Source organism: Mustela erminea, chromosome 9, assembly GCF_009829155.1.
Source record: "Mustela erminea isolate mMusErm1 chromosome 9, mMusErm1.Pri, whole genome shotgun sequence".
In the NCBI taxonomy this organism is placed as follows: Eukaryota; Metazoa; Chordata; class Mammalia; order Carnivora; family Mustelidae; genus Mustela; species Mustela erminea.
The window spans coordinates 57,815,499-57,840,329 of NC_045622.1; the positions used below are offsets into that span (position 1 = coordinate 57,815,499).

The 24,831-nt window shown below is 44.9% G+C and overlaps 1 protein-coding gene across 6 annotated transcripts in view; it reads left to right on the top strand.

Moving 5' to 3' along the window:
* The window catches only part of STIM1 (stromal interaction molecule 1), a 188,922-nt gene that overhangs the window by 64,678 nt on the left and 99,413 nt on the right, over positions 1-24,831 (top strand). The window lies entirely within an intron of this gene.

Genomic DNA, 24,831 nt, shown 5'->3' on the forward strand with positions numbered 1-24,831 from the left:
CACTTGGCTTCTCTGTGCTCTGTGGAGCAGTGTAACAGGGGAACATGAGGTTTGCTGACAGACTAGTTCTGCCACCTGATTTTAGGCATTGTTCTTGGCATCTGTCTCTGGTTTTCCACTTTTTCAGGTGAAGCTGAGCTTCTCTTTTTAATAAGTTTTTTTTTTTTTTTTTTTTTGCTTAGACTATCCAGAATCAGTTTTGGTTGTTGAACTTGTAAACTAAGTTGCTCTTGCAACTGGGAACCCTGGCTGATCCAGGGGCTATGATAGCCTGCTGCAGTCACCTCACAGTAGGGATGCCAAGGTCATGGGAAAGCAACTGGAACGTTTTAATGTCATTAGCTCCCTCTCTCCTTGAGAATGTTAGAATCGCTCTATTCCCAGGGCCGTGGCATATAGCAGTTGCTCAGTAAACCTTTGTGGAAGGAAATGAATGATGGGCTCATTCTGCCAATGAATCCATTTGTGTGTCTGCCAATACATGTCTGTGACTTTGCTTTTTCCCACCTTCTATAGCTGATCAACCTCCCTGATAAGGGATACATTTTTGGGGGGTGCCTGGGTGGCCCAGCCTCTTAAGTTTCTGTTTCCAGCTAAGGTCATGATCCCAGGGTTCTGGGATCGAGTCCTGCATTGGGCTCTTTGCTCAGCAGGCAACCAGCTTCTCCCTCTGCCTGCCGTACCCCCTGCTTGTACTCTCTCTCTCTGATAAACACATAGATAAAATTTTTAAAAAAAGAGGATGCATTTTTTTCCTTAGGTATGTCAATACACATGTAATCCTGGCTTGGGAACTATTCTGTCTTTTAAACTCTCTTGGTTTATCTGTCCTCTGTGAACTTTTTATTTTAGCTCTGGGATTATGTGATTATGATTGTGATTTGTGTGTGTGTGTGTGTGTGTGTGTGTGTGTGTGTATAGAAGGGCCCCTCGCAGAGCCCTAAAGTACCCATAAGAACTTGAATCCTTTCCTGGTATCACAGCTTTCTTGGCATTCTGGAAGCCATCATTTCTTGAATCTTCCTCATGAGGCTTGTTGGTGGAATAAAGAAAAGACCATACGGGGCGCCTGGGTGGCTCAGTGGGTTAAAGCCTCTGCCGTCGGCTCAGGTCGTGATCCCAGGGTCCTGGGATCGAGCCCCACATTGGGCTGTCTGCTCAGCAGGGAGCCTGCTTCCTCCTCTCTGCCTGCCTCTCTGCCTACTTGTGATCTCTGTCTCTCAAATAAATAAATAAAATCTTTAAAAAAAAAGACCATACAACCATAGATAGTGACGTGCGCGCGCGCGTACACACACACACACACACACACACACACACACACACACTGAACTATAGTTGAACCTCAGATTTGCCACCTAATAACTTACGACTGTTGGTAAATTGTATATACATATCCTCTTTTGCTTTTCCTCTGATGCCCTCTCTGAGATTGGGAAAGACAGGAAATACAGGCCTTTTATTTCCTCTTTCCTCTTGTTTTAAAGCAGGCAGACCTCTGCTTCAGGTCTGCCCTTTATGAGAATTGGCAGTTAGCACCCATACTCTCCTGCCATGAGGTCATTTGCTTATGTTTCCTGAGCTTCTTCCTGGGGGCTATGAGATGATGACCTTCTGAGGCTGGAGGTGCTAGGATTTTGAGAGTTTGGGGTGGTTTGTTCCTAGTTCATTCAGTTATTGCCTTTCTTCCTGGTGAAATGGCTGAGGCTGGTGGCGGAGGGCAGTACACCTGAGGTCCTTCTCTCTCCATCCCTAGAACACAGTGTTTGACTTTGGGTTCCCATAAATCAGGACTGGAGCTTTGGGATGAAGTTCTTTGAACATGCTAATCAAGGCGTAGGGATCCTCTGGCCTAGCCTTCTTGAGTTTCAGGCGCAGACACAAGCCTTTAACTTGTCCAAGGTGTTAGTATCTGAAGATACTAACAAGGGCAAATTGGGATCCCTGCAAAGGCTAAGCTCCACCTGAGACCCACTGCAACATAAAGCTGGCAGGGTTGGGGAGGGGTAGGGTTTATTCTGTGGTTGCCTTTCCTGCATCTTGTCAAGAGTCAACACCTCACTTCATTTGCTTTGGTTTGTTCCCACATTTCATTATTTAGAGAGGACCTCAGTCTGCAGTGCTTGGTCTGAATCACACCCTAGTCCTAAACTGTATGCTTGGGGCTGTAGGTTACCAAGTTTACAGACAACAGTCTTGTGCCTCTGTGGACACGTGACCAGCTATGAATAGATCTGAAGTTCTGAGAGAGCCTCAGCTCTTCCCCCACCTCCCCACTCCCAGCAGCCTTCCTGGTGGTAATTTCCTCAGTGCTCAGACAGCTAGACAGAGAATGGAAACAGGGCAATCTGCCCATCCCCTTTTAGGAGGCAATGCAGGCTTAAGTCTGTATGAGCAGGCTCTGGCCTCTTGGGTCTTTGCTGTATCAGATGAAGTGGAAGTGCTTAGCATTTAGGAGGGAGTAATACCCTTCTGCCCTGGTTGGGATTTTTGTTATTTTACAGAGATTGCTAAAACTCAGAAAGATTTACTAAGTAACCCACTGTCACGCAGCTAAGAACTTGAGTCCAGGTCTTCGGATCTTGTCCTTTCTAAATGACAGCTTCCTTCTTTATAACTGTCTTTAGTAAATATAGGGCTAGGATAATGGGGTGATCTATCTTTGGGGCTACTTGTGATATTGATTGATTCCATATGACTTGGAGAAATGGGGGTGAACCTGAAGGGAGAGGGAGAAGGAAGGCCTGTCAGTGTGTGAGCAGCAAAGGGAGCTAAGTGGATGGCTGTCTCGGAAGGGCTGCTGCCCTGTGCCACCTTAGTGAACCCAGGTCAGATAGTGGCTGTCCTGCACGCTAGTCACCATGTTTCTTTACATGGCATTCAAGGCACTCAGAGGTGGGGTTTCTGCTTCAAAACCCCTACTGTATCTCTCCTTACTTCCTATCACACAGACTGTTCTTTGTTCTATTGTTCACCAATCTGCTTCCATCTTCCAAGCATGGACATTTATAGGCTCTGGGAAGATTCTAGTTAAGACTTAACTGTTGGGGCGCCTGGGTAGCTCAGTGGGTTAAAACCTCTGCCTTCGGCTCGGGTCATGATCCCAGGGTCTTGGGATCAAGCCCCACATTGGGCTCTCTGCTCAACAGGGAGCCTGCTTCCTCCTCTCTCTCTCTGCCTGCCTCTCTGCCTACTTGTGATCTCTGTCTGTCAAATAAATAAAATCTTAAAAAAAAAAAACAAACTTAACTATTGTCCACCTAGGGCTGAGCAGGCAGTTTTGAATACCTAGTTACCCGAGAATCATTTTGGACTAAGCTCTCTCACTCATTCTTTCATTCCTTCACGTTCAGACCTTCTAACATATTGTGCACTCTTTCTATCCCAGACACTGTACCAGGCCCTGGGCATCAGTAACATGAGAAGACAGATATCGTTTGGGCTCTCCTGGAGCTTACAGAGTAGCAGGGAGTGCAAAAATGAAGCAAATAATTACAGTAAAATCTGATGAATGTCATGAAGTGGAAATAAGGGAAGTGATGAGAGGGTACATATTTCAAGGGAACTTTTATCTCCTCACATTACCTAAGGAGATGACATTTAAGGGAGACCTGACAATTGAGAAGAATTAGATAAGGAAATGGGGTTAAGAAAGGCAATTTAAGGCAGCAGACAGAGTATATGCAAAGACCTCTGGAGGCCAGGTGATAGGGATTAGGCCATGTTCATGTTGGTTCATTTATTAAGCAACCATTTACAACTGATGGGTTATATCATGTACTGGGCTAGGACTTGGGGTATAAGAAACAATCAGATGTCCCCTTCCTGTCTGGAGAAATTCAGTCAGGAACAGTGGCATCGCTCCTTGTAACCAGGATGCTAAGGTCACCCTAGATCTTGGACTCAGTCTCCTGGATTCCATGTGACAGGACTTAACACCTTTAGAGAAATGACCTGCCCTTGAGCATGTGGTGCACCTGTCAAGCAGAGAGGACATGGACCTTAGTTGGACACTTGCAGCATTTGCTCTTATCCCAGGCTTCACACTCACCAGATCGTTGGTTGATGGAGCTCATCTATAGAGTTGAGGTTGATGGAGGTCCAGAGATTGGTTTTTACCCCAGTAGGAACATAGTAGAGCCTTTCTGGCTGAGATGAAGTTGCCTTGGTTTTTGGAGCTCATTGTCACTGGTCTCGTGTTTGTTATTAGGATTGAGTGGTATCAGACCCATCCATTTTCTTGAACTGATGTCTGTTGTTAATGAGTTCTGTCTAGTGGACAGGAGTCTTAGGGGCTGGCTGTCTTGGACAATGCACTGTGTGACTGCAGGGTGCGGCATTGACAAGACTGTGTTGTGAATGGGGCCACCCCTCCCTAGTTGTGCAACAGTTCATCTTTGTGGCTCTGGTTGATGGGAGGTTATTTAAACATTGACTGTGGGCCCCAGGGTAGGTGGTTTATATTCTTCACTTAAGAGTCCCAAGAATGCTCTGAGGTAAATGCTATTAGGATCCTCACTTACAGATGGGAAGACTGAAGGTCCAGGGAAGCTAGCTCGTGGTGGCTTGGAGTTCGAGCTCTGGTTTCACTGAAGTCCATGCTTCTTCCCCACTCCCAGCTATTTCCCAGTGAGGTTACAGGCTTTAAGGTCTTGCCTCTCATCGCGTTGCCATGGCTTCCTTGGCCTTGTCTACTTGGACTTATCTGCCTGGCCTCCCTGTGTCAGTAACCCATGGATTCTCAGCATGGCCGAGGTTCAGGAATGTGCCTGCTTGGGAGATACCCTAGAGTATCTAAATTGTTTTTCCCATCTAAATTTTTGTGCATGTGTTTGGTGTGAGGCAAGAATATAACTGTGGCTAAAGTCACTTTTGAGAAGTAAGTCAGCTCCGGATTTGTCAGGCCGCCTTTCTCGCTCCAGCTTCCCCAGCACTCTCAGTAGGACAGAGACTAGGGGATAGTTCACCAGAGAGGAAGGAGTCTGAGTGAAAAAGGCACTGGGTCTGAGCATGAGTGGTGGGATGAGATCCCCTCAGGCTTCCTGAGGGGCCCAACTACTGGACTTGGTTGGATCTTTGTAAATTAGTAGCCCCCCTTCCAGGGGCTTATGTTCTTATTTCTTTCTTTTAATGGAGGACCAGTCTCTTTACCTGGGGATCCTGGAGCTACTGACCTTAGTCTGAGAGGGCTTTTTCTTTCCTGAGCTGTCAGGGGTGTAGGAGTATGTTTGCTGTGGAGAGGGAGGTGTGTGGGGCAGAGTCTGGGGAAGGGGTTAGTGAGGAGGGATGTGTAGGCACTACCTCAGCTGTGTCTGTTCACTCTTTCTTCTCCCCTGTGCCTCCATGGAGGCTTTGCGGTCTCCGTCTTGTGTGAAGAGTAGGGTCCTAAATACCACCAGGCTGCTGCACCCACCCATCTGGTGTTCCAACTCCACCTGACTGCTTGCAGTGCCTGAAGCATGACAGGCTTTTTTTTTCTGTTCCCTCTGTCAGGAATGTTCTTCCCTTCTTCTCTACCCCATGTATACCCACTGTATACCCACTCGTCCTTCAAGACCTAGTTTAGATGTCACCTTTTCAGTGATGCTGTCTTATCTCTTCTCTCTGTGGAGGGAGGCACACCCACTTCTGTGCCTGCACAGCACTTTGTACAGGCCTCTGTGGTGCTGTAATTATCCACCTAACTGTCTGCCTCCCTCTCCATGTATGGAGCCTCTTGAGAGCAAGAAACAGAGTCGGTTTTGTCTCTTGTTAGCAGGCACAGGGCCTGAGGGAGATCTGAGTATCCGTAATTGTTGCCTTGAATGATGCTGATGTCTGAGCTGGAGGTAGATGGTTGCCTACCGCTCTGTTGTGTACCTCCATGAGCTACAAAAGGGTTCTCTTCTGTGACTTAGTATACTGCACGTCATCGTTCAGGTTCCCTAGCCCTGTAACCACGGGTCGCAGTGGCTGTGATGCACAGGGAATCATGTCTGCTGTGCGCCACAGATGGTATCTTTGTCTGCTTTGCCTTACCTTGTCCTTCACCCACAGTGCTCTTCGAAGCCCCTGGGCCCCATCCAGGGAATGAGTAGAGAGGAAATGCCAGAAATGAGCCACTCTTGGCATCCTGACTCTTTGACTCTCAAGTTTGGCCCTGTGGGGCAGCACAAAGGGAGAAAATGGAAATGAACTGTTCCTAGTAACAGCAGCCGAAAGAGATCTCCTTCAGATTGTGTGTACGGTTGCCGGTGTGGCGGAAGCTGCAGCTGGGTCTGAGACCCTCAATTCTTCTTCTAACCTAGCTGCTGCTGCTGCTTCTTTTTTTTTTTAAAAATTTATTTATTTATTTATTTATTTATTTGACAGAGAGAGAGAGAGAGAGAGCAAGAGATCACAAGCAGACAGAGAGAGAAGGAGAAGCAGGCTCCCTGCTGAGCAGAGAGCCCGATATGGGGCTTGATCCCAGGACCCTGAGATCACGACTGGAGCCGAAGGCAGAGGCTCAACCCTCTGAGCCACCCAGGCGCCCCTAACCTAGCTTCTTCTAACCTTTCTCACAGGGCCGTGAGCCTGGAACAAGTCCTATTACACTTGGTTTTCCCCCCCAACATTAGGCCATGGACTGTGACATTGTTATTCATCTCCCTTCATTTTAATAGAGAAGGATACTCAGGTCCACAAGGAGGCATGGGACAAGCTCAAGGTCATATGTCAGCTGAGGCTGGACGATGGTCTTCCCACTCCCAGCAGAGTGCTACTCCCTTCGCTATACCTCTCTGCCTCTAATATCAGTTTTCTTTTTCTACTTGTAATTCCTGTAGATTGTGAACTTGGTGAGGATGAGTCAGCTGGGAAACTGATTATCTTGTCCTTTGGTCGCTCCCTCACTCTTGCACTGCCTGGACCCAGGAGACATTAAGGAAAGACTTGGTGAAGGACTGAATAAAAACCCAAGTTGCTGCAGGAGGACCTCATGAACTAAGCCAGAAGAAGACTAAAGAAAACAGATCCCTCTCTGTTTTCCTGGAACATCTTTGGTTTTGATGATGATTCCTGTGGTTTGGCTTTCCCAGTGTTAAACGCAGCATTGGCTGGAGCATGGAGGAGATGTGGTTTGTAACAGTGGTGTTTGATCCTTGTGGAAGCCAGATCTGTAATGAAGCTTCTGGGAACACACCACATCTGGGCTAGCCAAGGATGCCTTTGGGTCTTCAGACCTGTCCCTTGCTCCCTAGCAGCAATCATAGGAGATTCTGTGTAACGCTGCAAATTCCATTACAGATAGATAACATTTGTCCAGTGCTTATCATGCTTTCAGGAACTATTTTAGGTATTTTATAATTCTCTTAATCCTTATAATCCTCCATGAGTAGTTACTATAATTTAAAAAAAAAACTTTTCAAAGTGACTTTATTGAGTAAATTTATAAAAAGTAATATTCACTTGTTTTCAGTGTTGACAAATATGTATAGCCTTTGTAATCTCTCCCCTGTAGTCAAGGTATAGAGCATTTCCATCAATAGGTACTATTATTATCCTCATTCAAGAGGCAGAAAAGTGAGGTGTAAGAGGAGTTAAATGACACTGAAGGGATGTCCAAGGTCTCGTGGCTTATAAGTGATAGCACCAGGATTTGAACTCCAGAACCCATATTCTTAACTGTCATATTGCTTTCCATCTCTTCATTTGTGGTTCAGTCATGGCCTCTCTTGCTCAGGTGGATAAGACATTAAGGAGTAAGATAACTTAGGCTTAGAGTCTAAGCATTCAAGCATCCCGGGCAAGAGGCCCAGGGGTAGGCAGTGGGGAGGGATGAAACGGCAGTCTCAGTGCTAGAGTCCCAGGATCCAAGCAGGCAGAGCTACTTGCCTTTTGCCCAGTCTTTGCCTCTCCAGGCCTTGACTAGGGAGCCTCTTCACAAGGTATCATGTAGAGCCTGAAAAAGGGGCTGGCTCCTCGGCTTCCATAACTGAGATCTGACACAGAAGAATAGTCTCACGTGCTCTGGGAGTGCTGTCTGTGGTGGCCTGCCTCCAGTGCTGGGCCAGGCACTCTAAGGGCCACATGGACAGGCCAGAGCATATATAAAAGGAGGCATGATGGAGAGAGATCCTGAAAATCTAGTCGTTTGAAGAGGGGTTGAGGAACCAGATTTAGAAGTCCTGAAGAGCAAATGTAATCATTGTCTTCATATCCTGAAAGGCCATGCTTTGGACAAGCGCGTTAACTTGTTTTTCTCTGTGGCTTCAGAAGGCATAATTAGAGAGCCTTGTGGGTGGGACAGTATAGCATGTTTTGGAAAAACTGAGGTACAGTGGATATGACATACCTCATCAGCTTGTCATCAGCTTAGAGTACAAATAAGGTCAGATCTCTTTTCGATGGTAAGATTGATCTCTTGAATGAAGATGAAATTATCTGGAAATTTAGTACATCTCTCCTGGGGCCTTTCCTCTTTCTCTCTCTTTCTGAAGTATCTAAGAGCTTCATAGGCTTTTTCGGGCCAGCGGGGTCAGGCTTAGTTCCAGAGAACTAGAAAATCTTATTGGTTAGTGGGCTCCATTTTCAGCTTCTGTCACGGGCACACAGTGTGGCTTTTAAGACTGGCTGTCTCACAGTATGCTTTTTCCTTCTTTAGCGTAGCCACAAGGACTTGGTTCCACACAAGGGGTGGTGGTTCTTTGGGGGAGGATGACAGCCCCCCTTCAGTTTCACGCTTGATAGGCTCCACCACGCTCGAGCTCTCAGAGTGAATGCTCTTCAGTTCATATATGTATAAGTTCATTCACTGGAAGAGGGAACCCCTGCAGTCACCAGTTGGCAGGGTCTAGAAGTATTTTAGATTTAGCCACATTTCAGTTCCAGAACCAGTCTTCTTCTATAGTCATTTTGGTTATAGCATTGAACTTGAAACACCCATTCAGACTTTCTGTTTCCTCTGCGTGAGCACTTCACATAGGCTCGTAATGTCCCTTTCTACCTTTAACTTGACTTAGAATCTCAGTCTGTTAGGGAAATAATAATAGCATTGAACCTCAAAAGAAAGGGGTGAAGGTTTTAGTCTTTGGTCCTGAAAGGGCTTTGGATCCTATATATACATGTGTTCATTCATTAGTGTTCACTTTCCCTTTATGTACGAAGGGGTATGGGGAACAGTCTTGGCCAAGTCATAAAAGACCATGCTGTTTCCTTTCCCACTAGGGAATATGTGCTCCCTTGTTTTATATTTATATGGTTAAAAGGGGACCCTCTCAGAACATACGTCTGCGCCAAGGTGACTTGATGTTTCTAAGGCAGTGGGGGCTGACAACTTTAAAATGGCAGTTTCCATAACTGAAGCAGTTTGAATTACTGTTTAATCTGGTCCCCTGCTGTACAGGGAGGATTTTTCAAACTACTAGAAATTCCTACCATTGGAGTGGGCCACCCAGAGATATGAGTGCTTTGATATTACAACTGTTAAACAGACTAGCTGCCTAGGGCTATTGTGAGGAAATGCTGGATTTCTTAATAAGACCACCCACCATCCAGAATGGATAAGGTTAGCATCAGAAGATGTGAGAAGGGGCAAGTGGACCATGGCCGTGTGAACCTGGATTTTAAAACTCTGTCGTCTATGGGGGGATTTTTACTAATTATCTCCACTCTATCCTACTAGCTTCAGCAAGGTACTGCTCTCCTTTTATGTTTGGGTCCAAGTTGGGCACAGGAACTTTTCTTTATTACCATGTAACTGAACCCTGCATAGAATGTTGAGACAAGAATTTTCTAAAGACTCAGGGGTAACAATAGGAAAATAAACATAGTTATTGAAACTAGATAATCTGGCTTATATCATGTTGCTTGATCTCTGGGTCACCCAGAGGATATATGCATAAGCAGTGCCATCCTGATTATCTGGTGATGGGCTGGAAGCTAGATGAGTAATGAGTATGAGTTAGAATATGTTGGCCTCTAACATATAACTCTGAGACTGCAGGATTCTTCTAGGGTTTCAATCCTGAAAATTCTAGGACCGACTTTGTGCAGTAACTCCTAGAAATCTTACAAGCCCAATAGGGGGTCAGGAAAATGGGTGATTTTGATGCAGTTGAGGTTACCACGGGTCTCATTTCCACATTACTCCCAGCCACTGCTCTCCCCTTACACCAGAGAAATACAGAATAAAATACAGCCTCTTACGTTATATATGTCTGACTGTAATTTAAAAAAGCAGAGCCGGGGGCGCCTGGGTGGCTCAGTGGGTTAAAGCCTCTGCCTTCAGCTCAGGTCATGATCCCAGGGTCCTGGGATCGAGCCCCGCATCGGGCTCTGCTCAGCAGGGAGCCTGCTTCCTCCTCTCTCTCTGCCTCCTTCTCTGTGATCTCTGTCAAATAAATAAATAAAATCTTAAAAAAAAAAAAAAAAAAGGCAGAGCCGTACTCTTTGTCCATTACGTTGATCTGTCCTTTCTCATTTGACCCTCTCAACACCTTGTGATATGGGCAAAAAAGTGCCTACTAACGTCTTTTTAGAGGTGAATAAACTGAGGTCCAGAGAAGTTAAGTAATTTGCCTGTCCAGATTACAAACCAGATTGACTGGTATCTTCAGTGCAGTCAAGAACTATTTGTTAAGGGGGTGCATGGGTGGCTCAGTAGGTTAAAGCCTCTGCCTTCTGCTCAGGTCATGGTCTCAGGGTCCTGGGATTGAGCCCCACATCGGGCTCTCTGCTCAGCGGGGAGCCTGCTTCCTCCTCTCTCCCTGCCTGCCTGACTACTTATAATCTCTGTCTATCCAATAAATAAATAAAATCTTAAAAAAAAAAAAAAAAGAACTATTTGTTAAGGGACGCCTGGCTGGCTCCGTGGGTTAAGCATCTGACCCTTGTTTTCAGTTCAGGTCATGACCTCGGGGTCATGAGATTGAGCCCCATGTTGGGTTCCATGCTCATTGGGAAGAGTGCTTGAGAGTCTGTCTCTCCCTTTTTCCTTCCAGGCCAACCTCCCCCCCCCCACCCCCCTACGAGCCTAAGCACACACATACTGTCTCTCAAATAAACAAATAAATCTTAAAAAAAAAAAAAACTGTTTGTTGAATAAATGAAGCCTAGATTCTGGCTGTCCTTGGCCAGCATTTTGCTACCACATTATTCTGAACCCTCTGGGGGCTTCCTGTGAGCATCTGTAGGATTGGCTGCTTTTTGCTGACCTTCCCTTTGGGATTCCCTCATTCTATAGCTGAAGCTGTGTGCACTCTTTAGAGAACATCAGCCCAATTGTGTTCCCTACAGAGTGGGATGGGAAAAAACATTCCACCCACTGTGGTTCTTTTTTTGTTGCTTGTTTTCTGGGATCTTCGTATCATTGCCGACAAGAGTGACTCATAGACTGCACTGTATGATTTTCTTGGTTAAGAGAACTTTTTTCTTAGCTCTAGAAGAAATTAACCAATAGTTACGTATGGTTAAGACGCAGATGTTATTTAGCAACTTTACCCAGAGCACAACAAATCCCTCTTCTAACTGAGCCCAGACCTATTACTTTGGTTCAGTAAAACTCTGCAGCCTCTCTGTGCCTAGCCATGTGTTAGGGATTTAGAGGAAGCCCTTGGGGTGAGGGGCTTAGAATCCAGTTGGAGAGATAAGACACATACATAAGCAGGAAAATAGTTTGAGACAGTTTTTAAATAAAATGCAAAATCAAGTAGTATACATGTAAACATTTAAATGTGGGGACTAGGTCCTAAAGGACTTAGAAGGTATAGCAGAAAGCGTGTGTGCTTTGGAGCTGTGGTTCATTGACAGGTTCAGTCCCTGAACTACTTTTTCCTTATCTATGAAATGGGCAAAGTGATACCAGCCTCACGGGTGTGTGTAGATTAAATGAGGTGATGTGTTCAAAGCAGTTGCATAGTGACTGATGTATGGTAGACGTTAAACCCATGGTGATTCTCTCCCTCCCTCCCTCCCCTTCCTAGAGGAGCTAAGCCTGAAGGGTTGATTAGGATTCCAGGGAAGGAAGGAGGGAGGATGGCAAGCCAGGAACAGAAGGGCTGGTCTTGGGAGTGTGTTAGTCTGGTGGGGGTGGAGGGCACATGGGAGAAGCAGTGCGGAGTAAAGCAGAAGAGACAGAAGTTTGGACTTAATTGAGAAGAGGTGTGATTATGGGAGGTGTATTTAAGCCCTGTACACCTGTCTGCGTGTGCATTAAGGTCCTTATTGTTCTCTGCAGCATAGTGTAGTTGTTAAGAGCTTGACCTCTAGAGCCAGACTGCTTGTCTCTAAGTGCTACCTCTAAGTTTACTTTTCTGTGCCTTTGTCTCTGGATTGGAAAAATGAAATTGATAATATTGATAACTTGTAGGGTTTTCATGAGGGTGAATGAGATAAATATGAAGTGCTTAGAATAGTGCCTGACATATTGGTGCTACATAAATGTTAGCTGCTATAATCATAATTGAAACGATACGAACTTTTATAAAAAGCGTATGCTCTTACTGATGAACTCTAACAGTTAAATAAGTTGGAGGTGCCTGGGGGCTTATTTGGTTAAGCATCTGACTCCTGATTTTGGCTCAGGGCATGGTCTCGGGGTCCTGGGATCGAACCCTGGGTTGAGCTCTGTGTTTGGCGGGAAGTCTGCTTGAGGATTCTTTCTCTCCCTCTCCATCTTCTCCTACCCGTGCTTGGGCTCTCTCTCTCTGAAGCAAGTTAATTAATTAAAAAAAGAGCTGATCCATTAACTGAGGGATGTCAGTTGACTGATGTCTGGAGTTTGAAGGCCTCTGCAGAAGGAACAGGGTCATCAACATGCTGAGCGAGGTGAGACCTGCATGAAATGGTGGGAAGCAAGATCTGACCAGAAGGTGCAGGACAAAGAGGGGGGCAGTGTGCAGTGGGCTCTTGAGTTGAGGTGTGTCCGTGTTGAATCGTCTAGTGGAGGACATATTTTGCATCTGGAGGTAATTCCTGGTAGGGTTGGACAATAGAAGTGTAGGTCTTGGGCAGCCTTGTCAAAGAACTTGAGTTCCAGTGAGGGAAGTGCAGCATTACCACAGGGAGCAGTGCTGCCATAAGAAAAGTAGCACCACATACTTTTTGAGTGGATAAATGTTGTTCAAATAAAATAGGAGTGGTCATTGAGGACCACTAGGAAGCTGAAAGTTTCCCTCAGAGTAGGCAGTGGGATTTGGTTGGGGGGAGGGGGTAGGAAGGGATGGGCCATGCATGGAGTGAGAATGGGTTTATTGGATGATCAAGTTGCTAGTCAGACTTTAACCCAGTTTCTCTATTCCAGTGAGTTCTACAGAACACCACTGCTTACAATGGCCATATAATATCTACACTGCACATGGCAATCTCACCTCGTGGGCCGCAAAAGTAGCTCCCATTTCCTGGAAAGAGTGGTGTGTGTAGCCCATGTGGCACATCACCAGCTTCTTTGCTGATTTGCAAGTCCCGCAAGGGTCAGCCTGGGCTGGTCTTCTGTGGGGTTGGGGTGGGGGATGGGAAGCTACTCTCTTCTGTTGGGATAGTGCTTCAGGAAGGAGCCTGAGGACTGGCTCCCCTAGCCTTCTTTCCAGTGCTGCTTGTGCTTTGTGCCTTGGCTGGGCCTAACTGGAACATGGGTTTGGTGATTGTTGGGTAGGGTGGCAGGGACTGGACTGTTGGATTTTCTGCTTCTACTAAATGAACTGTGGTTTGTTATGACCTGTTTGCTTTGCTCTGTATTTGTGCTGCATTAAAGGATTTTTGTCTTCATCCTGACCGGCTCCAAGTTAAACCAATAGAAGTTTTCATTTGAACTGGACCATTTCTCATTTTAGCTGGCTTTTAGTTTTAAGTCTTTTTTTTTTTAATTTAAGATTTTATTTATTTATCTGAGAGAGAGCATGGGGTGGGGTGAGGGAGAAGGAGAAGCAGACTCATCACTTAGCAGGGAGCCTGATGCGATGCGATGCTCTATCCCCGGACCCTGGGATCATGACCTGAGCTGAAGGCAGCCGCTTAACCAACTGAGCCACCCAGGCACCCAAAGTTTTAAGTCTTAAAACCATTAGTGGTGGTGTTCACCAGCAGAGCTCTTGAAGTGTGAGTGCGCATGGTAGAGAAGTCTCTCGTGGAGCCTCAAGCTTACGCTCAGTGCTTTGGGTCTGAGTGCAGAGTGGAGCTAGATGTATAACAGAGTTTGATGGTTTTCCCTGGAACACATGCCCCAGAGGTATAATATTTTTGAAGCAACTAGGGCTATGGTGTATTTCATTGGTCCCACATCAGCTCTTCTGCTAAGAACCTGGGACTCTTTAGACTGCCTTTAGAGACCTCTCCAGCCCTGCGGACTTGGCATTCTAGCATCCAGATATTCCATATCCCCTAAGAGTAAGCCAGTAGCATTTTCTCTGGGAAGCCTTTCCCCGACCCTTAAGAGAGAATTAGTCATCTTGCTTCCATGCAATTTGGTATATCCCTTGACTGTAGCTTTTTCCTTATATCCCGATTCCCTGTCTTCTTCACTAGAAGGTAAGCTTTTATTCCCCCCTGTAAAGCTATTGTGCTGTAATAATAATTAAAAAGATGACTTACTGCTGAACTCAGCTTTTACCAAAAGAGCCATAGGCCCAAACCCCACAAAAGTTCCTGAACAGTTGGAAAAATATAGCAGAGAACAAACACAATTTCCTTCTTTCCTCCTTTCCATTATGTCCCACAGTCACATTACAAAGACTTGAAGAACAGAAATTGGTCACATATATGCAAGGTTCAACATAAGTGATAGAAACAAGTGAATTAGTCAAAAAATGGCTTCATCTGCAACCAGAAGCACAAACTAAAAGGTAAACTTTTGAAGGCAGAGTTGTTTTTTTTTTAAATTCTGTGGCTTTAGTACCTAACATAAGTTGTAAATAGAATAAACATCAATAATGAAGAATGGATGAATGAATAAGTTAATAGTAGGTTTTTAGTACTTTTCCTTCTTACCAAGAAGTCAAGACCCCACGTGGGTTGATTCGGCGGGTGGACCTCAGACTGCCACAAATTGGTTGTCTTCTGTGCAGACTTCAGATCATGTGAAATGTTCTCCCCTGCTAGGGTGTTTCCCCCTGGCCTTTCCTTTTTCAGCATTCCTCTCTTCTTTGCCATTTAAAGATCTGAATGCTGAGGATGAGCTGGTGGAGGGGAATGTTTCCCTGAGGACATGGTGTCTGATGGCAGCCAAGACTTTGTGGTTGATTAACTCACTGATTGAATCACTGACTTTGAGGCACCAGGGGAGGGAACGAGGGTGTACGTAAGCCAAGTTCAGAACTCTGCGAGGGTAATGAGGGGTGGACGGGGAAGTGGGGATAGGAGTGATGGTGAGATGAAAAGAGGATGGCTGTAGATACCTAGAGGTCACCCCATGTTCTAGATTTCCCCCTTTGTGGTCTAGAGTCAGAGCAGTCAGTCTAGTAGAAAGAACAGAAGCCAAGAGGCTTGACTTTTACTGCCACCAGCTCACTGTGCCACTTAGGACAAACCACTGCTGTTGGTCTCATTTCCTTCCTTCGTCAAGCAGGATCAAGAGCCTCTGCCCTGCCTGACTGCCTTGACTGTAGTGAGGACTGGGGACACATTGGATGAGAAAGCTCTGATCAGAGTAGGAGAAAAAGACCGTGACGCTGCTCATCCTCCCATCTTTTCTCACCAGAGTCCTCTGTCTCTGGAGGAATCAACTATTGTAGCCTAGTCCTTGATGCTCGGGTTCCTCTGGCCTTTCTGTTCTTTGCAGCCTCTAGGTAGTCATGCTTCATATGTAATGTGGGTGACCCAGTAAACATTGACAATTCCCTGACTGGAATTCCTATGGGCTGGGGGCCATGTTTGTTTGTTTCCTCAGCGTATCCCCAGCCCTTAGGACAGGGTTGGAACAGCATGCACTTACTAAACATTTCTTGAAAGAGAGTTTAAGTTTGAATACTGGATCTACCATATACAGTATTAACTTGATGCCAAACCAAGAGACTTGTCTTCCCTAAGCCCTAGTTTCCTTTATCCGTTCAATGGGAATCGTAATCCTTGTGTCTCAGGGCTGGCATGAGAAGTGAATCTATATGATATTCCAGTCCTCATGGAAGTGTAATTTCCCTCTATAGCTGCCAGCTGTGGTATGTGGGGGCCCAGTAATTGGCTAATTACTACACGATAGTACCCCCGTAGTGGCCTGCTGAACCCAGAGTTGCTTCTGGAGTGGTGTGTCCTGAATATTTAGCTCTAGGACAGAAGAAGGAAGCAGAATTTGGGATTTCCCTTAGCATTTCTGGCCTTTTCTGCCTGCTTACCCTGCTCATTCTTCCTTGGATTCTCTTCCTGGTATAGCTCAAATATTTTTCTGCCTCTTAGTTTTCCAAAGTATCTTAAGCAACCAGAGCACTTTTGTTTGGGTTCTTATAAGCTTGCTGTGTTTGGTCTTTGTTATTCTTCATTAGTTGGTAGTATATCCTGCTTATTTTCAGTTCCCTGACCTGTTGTACTTTCTCCATGGCCAACACAGCTGTGTATGAGGTAAGTCACTTCAGCGGGCTCCCTCTAAGTACACAGGTGTTTGAGGTAGAAGAGCTCAGTTCCAGTGTTTGCACCTCCTCTCTAGCCTTGGGGACCTTGGGCAAGGCTCTTTCTCTCTCTGGGTCTCAGGCTTCTTATCACTAAAATGACGGATTTGAACCAAATAAGTGGTTCCTAAGGGTCCTTAAATTTGGAGTGTAAGTTTGGACAAGTCATTTTTTTTTTTAGGGGGGTCTTAGCTTCCTCATCTGTAAGATTAAGTAAATTGGGCTGAATAATTTTTAAAGTCACTTCTGGACCTAAATATTTTCTCCTCATTCTCTCTCTCCTTTCTGCCTTGTATTGCTTTCTGGAGCATTTCTGTGACAGTTAACAGCTGTGGACAGGAAACCCTTGAACACTTCTAACTTGGCAAAGGTTGCTGCTCCCTCTGAACCTCATCCCAGCCCATTTCCTGTGTTTACAGTGTTTGGGTTTTTTGCTTAGTGACAGGCCTGACAGGCCATACTCCAGTTCTCGGGCATGGCCTTGTGCCGGTTAGACCAAAATGAGCACCAGTTTGGGAGTCTGGGAGACAAGGTTTCAGTCTCCACTAACCTCTGTTACCTTATGCAAAAACCTGCCTTCTCAGAGTTAAGTGTCCTCATCTGTAAAACCAGAAGGTTTAACTAGCTTGGCTGTTGTAGGATATTAATACTTGCCTCCCTTTTATTCCTCCCATGCAGGGCCCTCTGTTGAGCCTGTTTTTTCTACATACTCTATTGTGAAAGGGACCCAAGGTAGCTCCCTTGGCATTTGGGACAAAATAAGAGGAAGAAAGGAAGTCAAATAGTTATCTAAGGCCCAGATTGGCAGCAGAGAAGAGTTGAGGTGGGGGATGGGGGGCCTGGTGTGACCAAACTGCCCAGCAAATCAGCTATATAGTTGGTAACCAGGTGATGCCAGTGTGCATTTATTCTTACCAAGACTCAGAAGACAGACAGTATCCCAGTTACAGCCTTTCTTTTACCATTCACATGACTTGAGCAAGTCACTTAGCATATCTGTGCCTCAGTTTCCTCATCTGATATTAGGGATAATCAAAATACTGTCTTTACAAAGTTGTAAAAGAGAAAATGTATGTACAAGTCCCAGCATAGTTCCTGACATAGTCACCCCGCTCCCCTTCTCCCTTAGATGGTAACAATGTACTTAATTCTTGTGGAGATAGCAGGAGGACACTCAGGTCCCACTGCGGGGGACCTAACAGGCCAGCTGGGGACAGAGTCTGATTATGATTGGAAGAGATCTCATGAGGTGGTGCTGGAACCAGGCTGGGCTCAGTGCTGTGGCCTCAAAGGGCCTGGAATGGTTTAAGAAGGCTGGGGAGAATAGGGCTTTCCCTGAGCCTTGGAGGGCCAGCAAGTTCTGACCATGAAGAGCTGGGGGGAGAGTAACTTGAGGTACCCACCTACTCTTCCTCAAGCTCTGGGGCTTTGTATAAGTCCGTTTCACATTCATCCTCTTCCTCTCCATCTAGGCTGCTATTATCCAAGGGACTTACCCTTTTCCTTTTTACATCTTTTAAGAGAAAGAAAATTTGGAGGCAAGGGGATGACATAACATTTACCTGGAACAAACTAGTTTTACTTTAATCAATGGGCTAGATGGTTTACTTTCAATAATCTTACATCCTTAGGAAATTATGTTATTATGTCACATTTTACAGGTGAAGAAACAGTGCCTCCAAAAGGCGAAGCAGTTTTTTCAGCTCAAAATTAAGAGGCTATAATGACAAATCAAAAGAGCTCTGCATGACAATTGAGTATGGCTTCAGCTAGTTGAGAAGATACATATAATTCAGCAGTTCTCAGTTATGTTTCTTCACCCAAGTTCTTAGTAATCTGTAATGGTCCATCGTTTTGTGCTTATCTTCTAGAGATGGCTATCTTATTCCTGGCTCCTACTGTATATACCTCTTGCTCTTAGCAGTACTTCTCAATTCTCTAGATCTCCAGTTCTACCACTGACTAAGATTCAACCTCCCTACACCACCGACCTTAGATCCATCCTTTCATTCTTTTCCCATTTCTTTACCAAGCACCTACTGTAGGCCAGACCAGTGATGGATGCAAATATTGTTCCTGCTTGTATCTTTCAGTGTAATGGTTAGACAGTTATAATAAAAACAACTGGGTCAGGGAGCCTGGGTGGCTCAGTGGGTTAATGCCTCTGCCTTCGGCTCAGCATGATCTCAGGGTCCTGAGATTGAGCCCCACATCGGGCTCTCTGCTCGGCAGGGAGCCTGCTTCCCACTCTCTCTCTCTGCCTACTTGTGATTTCTGTCTGTCAAATAAATAAATAAAATCTTAAAAAACAACAAACAACTTGGTGGTAATCGAATGCTTACTGTGCACCATGCTCTAGTTGAAGCACTTTATATGTATTAACTCATTTCATTCCTAATACTCTGCGAGGTAAATGCTGTTTTCTTATTTTGTAGGTAAAGAAACGGAGGTATTACAGAGGTTCATTGGTCTAAGTTGTGATAGAGAGAAGCACAGGGGCCATGAGGGCACAGAAGAGGGCTCTTAATCTAACCGAAGGAGTCAGTGTAGAGAGTACTTCCTAGAGGAATTAGAAAAAGCCTGAGTAGAATCTTGAAACTTGAGTAGGAATTAGTCAGGTGTGAAATGGGGCAAGGATATTGTAGGCAGAGGGAACATCATGTACAAAGCCACAAAGTGAGTCTTGCATATTTATGGAACTGAAAGTAGTTTAGTGTGGTGGGAGTGTGAGGTGTGTGTGAGTGAGTGGTATGGGTTAAGGCTGGAGAGTTAAGGCTGCTAGGGACCACCTCTGGAAAAGCCTGTATTCTTTGCTACATTATATTTGGTGTACAAGCCATTGGTTTCCAGCTTCAGGATTTGAAACTGAAGGGGGTCCTTGAAGGGTGTCTGATGAATTCAAATTATTTTCCCAATTATTTTTCAGTCTGTGGATACTAAAAGTGTAACTGTTATTTTTATAGATTTTATTTATTTGAGAGACAGAGAGAGAGAGTGTGAGAGCAAGCACAGAGGGAGAGGGAGAAGCAGATTCTCTGCTAAGCAGGGAGCCTGACATGGAGCTCAATCCCAGGACCCTGAGATCATGACCTGAACCAAAGGTAGACGCTTGACTGACTGAGCCACCCAGGCACCCCAAAAGCATAACTATTATTATATGGAGGTTTTGGAATTCATCACTGAAAAAAAAAGGAATTACTATGGTAGGAGTTTGGGAGCTCTGCAGAGGACTTTTTGCTTTAAATTAGAATATTTATTGAGATAGTTGTAGATTTATATGCAGCGTAAAAAAAAAAATAATACAGCGAGATCATTGGGAAACTTTGCAGTTTTCCCCACAGTAACATTTTGACAAACTGTAGTATAATAGTATAACCAGAATATTGACGTTAACACAAACTGCCAATCTTGGTTAGATTTCCCCAGTTTTATTTGTGCTGGTTGTTTACGTGTGTGTGTGTGTGTGTGTGTATGTAAACATATTCCCATACCGTAACACCTTCATGTTGCCCCTCTATAACCACAGCTTTCTCTCCCACCCCTTCCCTATTCCTAACCCATCTTTCTTCCGTTTCTAAAGTTTTGACCTTTCAAAAGTGTTGTATAAATGGAATGGAGTTTGTAATCTTTTGGAATTGGCTTTTTTTGTTCAGCCATAATTCCCTGGAAAATCATCTAAGTGTTTTTTTGTATCATGACTTCATTCCTTTTTAATGGTGAGTAGTATTCCATTGTGTATAACATATATAACCATTCATCTGTTAAAGGCATATGGACTGATCCCAGTTTGGGGCTTTTAGACATAAAGCTTCCATGAACATTTATATACAGGGGTTTTTTTTTTTTAGATTTATTTATTTATTTTAGAGAGAGCAAATGCATGTGAATGGGGGATTAGGGAGAGGGAGAGAGAGAATCTCAGGCAGACTCCCACTGAGTGCAGATCCTGATGCAGGGCTTGGTGTCACAATCCTGAGATCATAATCTGAGCCGAAATCAAGACTCACTTAATTGACTGAGCCACCCAGGCGTCCCCGAATACGGGTTTTTACATGTGAACCTCTGAAGGACTTTATTCAGGAGAGTGGTATAGTCAGATTGGAATTTTAGAAAAATTATACTAACTGCTTTAGTAGAGAATGAGATTGAGAGAAACAAGCAGAGATGGGAAGATCACTGAGGAAACTATTGTAACCCAGGCAAAGTACATGGAGACCTGAACTCAGTTCTCTGTGAGTTGGAGCCTGCTCGGCCATAGAGGCCTTTCCTGAGAAATCACATCTGGCTCACTGGCATGCGGGAGCAGGGCCAGGGAGCCTGGCTTCTCAGGAGGCACAGACACACTTCGTTGTGGACAGTCAGCCCCCCTTCTGAGGAGTCGCCATCACGAGAGCTGAGAATTGCCATTGCCATCCGGCGAGGAAGGGCTGCAAACCCAGTTTTTGGAATGATCATCCTGACTGCAAGGTCTTTCAGTAGATGTTCTTGGTTGTCCTCTCTCAAGAAAAGAAGAAAGGGGGCTAGTTATCTTCTTCGTATTATTTGAGTGGAGGCTGATGGGGGGCAGGAAGGTGGTGAGAAACTGTTTCCTGGGTCTGGTCTCTTTGGGGGCCCAGGAATGTGTTCTCTGGTAGGCTGGCCAGTAGTGGGCCTGGGGCAGCTGGAGGATGCCCTCCAGCTCTGAGGGAACCTGGAATCCACATTGTTTTTACCCCACACAGTGGTGTGCCTGGCTCACCCAGGCATTTATCACTGTGCTCTTGGGGCCACTGTGATCAAGACTGTTGGGAGCCAGCTCCACTTTGGAACCAGAGGGGTATAATCCTAGAGGGTCTGCTAATGGGTTGGATACTCCCCTGGGCACTGTGCAATGTCCTTATCTGGGCAAGTTCTTTGGGGCCCATCCCAGCACTTTCAGAAAACTTTTCCCAGCAGAAATCTGTTTTGAGTTGTTTGTAATTATTTTTTTGGCTATCTCAGACTCCGACAAGTGCTGGCCAGGAGGCAGGAATGTTTGGGTCAGGTGCCAGGTCAGAGAATTTGGGGCAACTTTTGAACAAGTGTGTTTTGATTTAATTTCTCTGGAGCTGTCATGCTTCTTGGCACAGATACCTTTAGAAGGTAAAGACCTGTGGTATGTGGGACGCCAAAGCTGAGAAAGCAAACCTTCAAAACCCGTAAGCTGCTTTCAGTTGTCTTTAGACCAGGTCTTGTGTTGCCTGGGGCTCTGCCAGACACAGGGGAACACCGGAAAAATCAGACTCATCTATAGCTGGGAAGATAAGACTCACAGGTAAAGCAGAGAATAGACAACTGAGAAGCGAGTGACTAACACTTACAGGGCTTGACTGTTTTTTTCAAGGACTTTACTGATTTTTCAGATAAGAAAATCCTTAGGAGCACTCAGAGTATAGGAAAGTTGAAATTTAAAGACCTGCAACTACCACTTCTGTAATTCAGTATGTATTTTAATCACTGAGGCGCATGGGGGAACCCTGGAGGCCAGAGAAGTGTATCTTACTTCTTTTTGTATTCCTGGTGCTTTGGTTAGTTGGGCTAGCTAGCTCAATGTCAGCAATTAGGTGTTTGAAAGTCAGAAATCAGTGTTGAAGTGGTAGCATGTGAATGCTGAACTGGGGCTCAGAAGCTCTTAATTTAGTCAGAAAGGTTCTAAAAATTAGAGGGTGGACAGATAGGCTGCTAAGTGGATGGACCAGAGTCCAGAGCCCTGCAGGAGACATGGGAGGAGGCACAGGGAGTCAGAACAGCTAGAAGACCCCTGCATCAGAAGCCTGGGTTCCTGAGGTCATGGTCTGCTTGATGGGGACTAACTTTAGGGATTAGCTACCTTCTTTGGGAAGGAAGCTTCTTGTGAAACCAGTATTTGGAGAAAAGAATACTGAGAGGAAGAAGGTAGATATGGGACATGATGGGCAGGCTGGGTGGAGAGAGGCTGAAGAATTTATCTCATCTAGCAGGTGATTATGTTTCATATGATTAAACAGAAGCATATTCTTTAGCTCTTTTTGTTTCTTCCCACAGAGTGTACTAGTATTTTTTCTCCAATGTCTTTTTAACTTTGTTTTAAAGTTATGTCGTTTAACTTTGTATTTTTTCTCCAATGTCCTTAATAAGGAAGGGGTCCCTGGCTAGTGCTGAACACTAAAGACATTAAGGCAAAACCAGGAATGCTATTTTACCTTGGGAAATGGGTTAAGACCAGCTAGGACTCCTGGGTTGGCCCTCAGTGGACAAGCAGAATGTATTGCTCCTAATTGTGGGTCTTGGAAAGTAAGGGTTAGTATCTCTTTTTTTTTTTTCTTTTTTTTTTTTAAAGATTTTATTTATTCATTTGACACAGAGAGATCACAAGTAGGCAGAGAGGCAGGCAGAGAGAGAGAGAGGAGGAAGCAGGCTCCCCACGGAGCAGAGAACCCGATGCGGGACTCGATCCCAGGACCCTGAGATCATGACCTGAGCCGAAGGCAGCGGCTTAACCCACTGAGCCACCCAGGCGCCCAGGGTTAGTATTTCTAGGGAGCCCTCTTGCACAGAATCATCTGGGTCTCCCAACCAGACAGCCCTGGCACAGGAAGGCATCCCTATGCCACGCGGCATAGCAAGTTAGAGACTTCTAATCTGGTTCTGCCACTAGTTTGCTGACCAACCTCATGCAAAACACTCCCCTTTCATAGCCTCACTCTCCTCTGTCATAAGGCAGACAATGGGCCTTGATGCTTCCAAAACCCTTCCAACTCTGCTGCCTAGAGTCTAAGTACAATGGAGATCTCAACATCCATTACTCCCATTGTATGCCAGGAGTTTTTGCAAGATTGGTAAAAAGTACCCTTTGACTTTGGGTTTTACAAATTAATCTATGTGAGATGCTGTGCTGCTTGCTCTGGGGTTTGCTTTGTTGGGATGCCCTCCCTTCCTTCCACTCCTACTGTCTTCTGCCTGTTCAGACAGTGGTATCTCCTGCTACTCTGGTCTCTTGTGTCTTACCCTATTCTGTTTTGTGTCTTTCTGATTCGTATACTCTGCTCATTCTTGTACTTTTTGTGGGCAAGTACTGTGTCTGTTCATCTCTGTTTCAATTTGCTCTTTCATCAGTGGAGTTCTTTTGGGCATTCATTTGTTCATTCAGTGAATATTCTCTGGAGCCCAGCTGTTGTGCTAGGGACTTTGCTAGGTGCTGGGTGTTGGCTTGAAGCCAGGATTCAGCCATGAAGGCAGCCATGGTTCTTGCCACTGTGGAGCTTACGGTTTAGTGAAGAAAGATATTGAACAAATTATCACACAAATAATTATAATTGTGAAAAGTGCTATCAACAAAAAATATAGGGTGCTTTGGAGAATGTAACAATGTGAGCCTAAGCCACTTTGGCAGGGAAGATGATCAAGGAAGATTCTTGAAGAAAAAGTGTTTAAGTTCAGACCAACAGTATGAGTCAGAGTCTGCAGGTCAAGAAAGAATGAAGAGGCTTCCATACAGAAGGATTCTAGGTTATTCTTTCTTTCTTTTCCTTTAAATTTTTATTTAGATTCTAGTTAGTTAACTTACAGTGCAATATTTGTTTCAGAGTAGAATTTAGTGATTCATTGCTTCCATATAACACTTAGTGCCTAACACAAAAGTGCCCTCTTTAATACCCATCACCTATCTAGCCCATCCCCCACCCACCTCTCTCCATCAACCCTGTTTGTTCTCCATCCTTAAGAGTCTCTTAGGATTTGTGCCCCTCCCACCTTTCCCCCTCCCATGTGTTCATTTGTTTTGTTTCTTAAATTCCACATATGAGTGAAATCATATGGTATTTGTCTTTCTCTGACTGACTTACTTCAGTTCGCATAATATACACTAGATCCATCCATGTCATTGAGAATGGCAAGATTTCATTCTTTTTGATGACTGAGTAATATTCCATTATAGATGTATATACTGATGTAGTTTTGGAATGTTGGTGAGCTCTTGAGCCAATGGCCAAGAAAGAATTCTTCAGATATCTTTGGTGCAAAAAGGTGATTTTATTAAAGCACCAGGACAGGACTCGTGGGTAGAAAGTACTGCTGCACTGGGGTTGTGAGGAATGGCTGATTATATACTTGGGAGTGGGGGCAGGTAAGGACAAAGGAAAGTGTCCAAAAGGACTTTTTTTATGCTAAAGAAGACTCATAGGATGCTGGAGGCTTGGCTATTGTCAAGTGAAGATGGTTTTTCCTTCTAGTAAGACATTAACTTTAAGACAGTTGGGAGTTTTCTGGAGGAATGTCATAC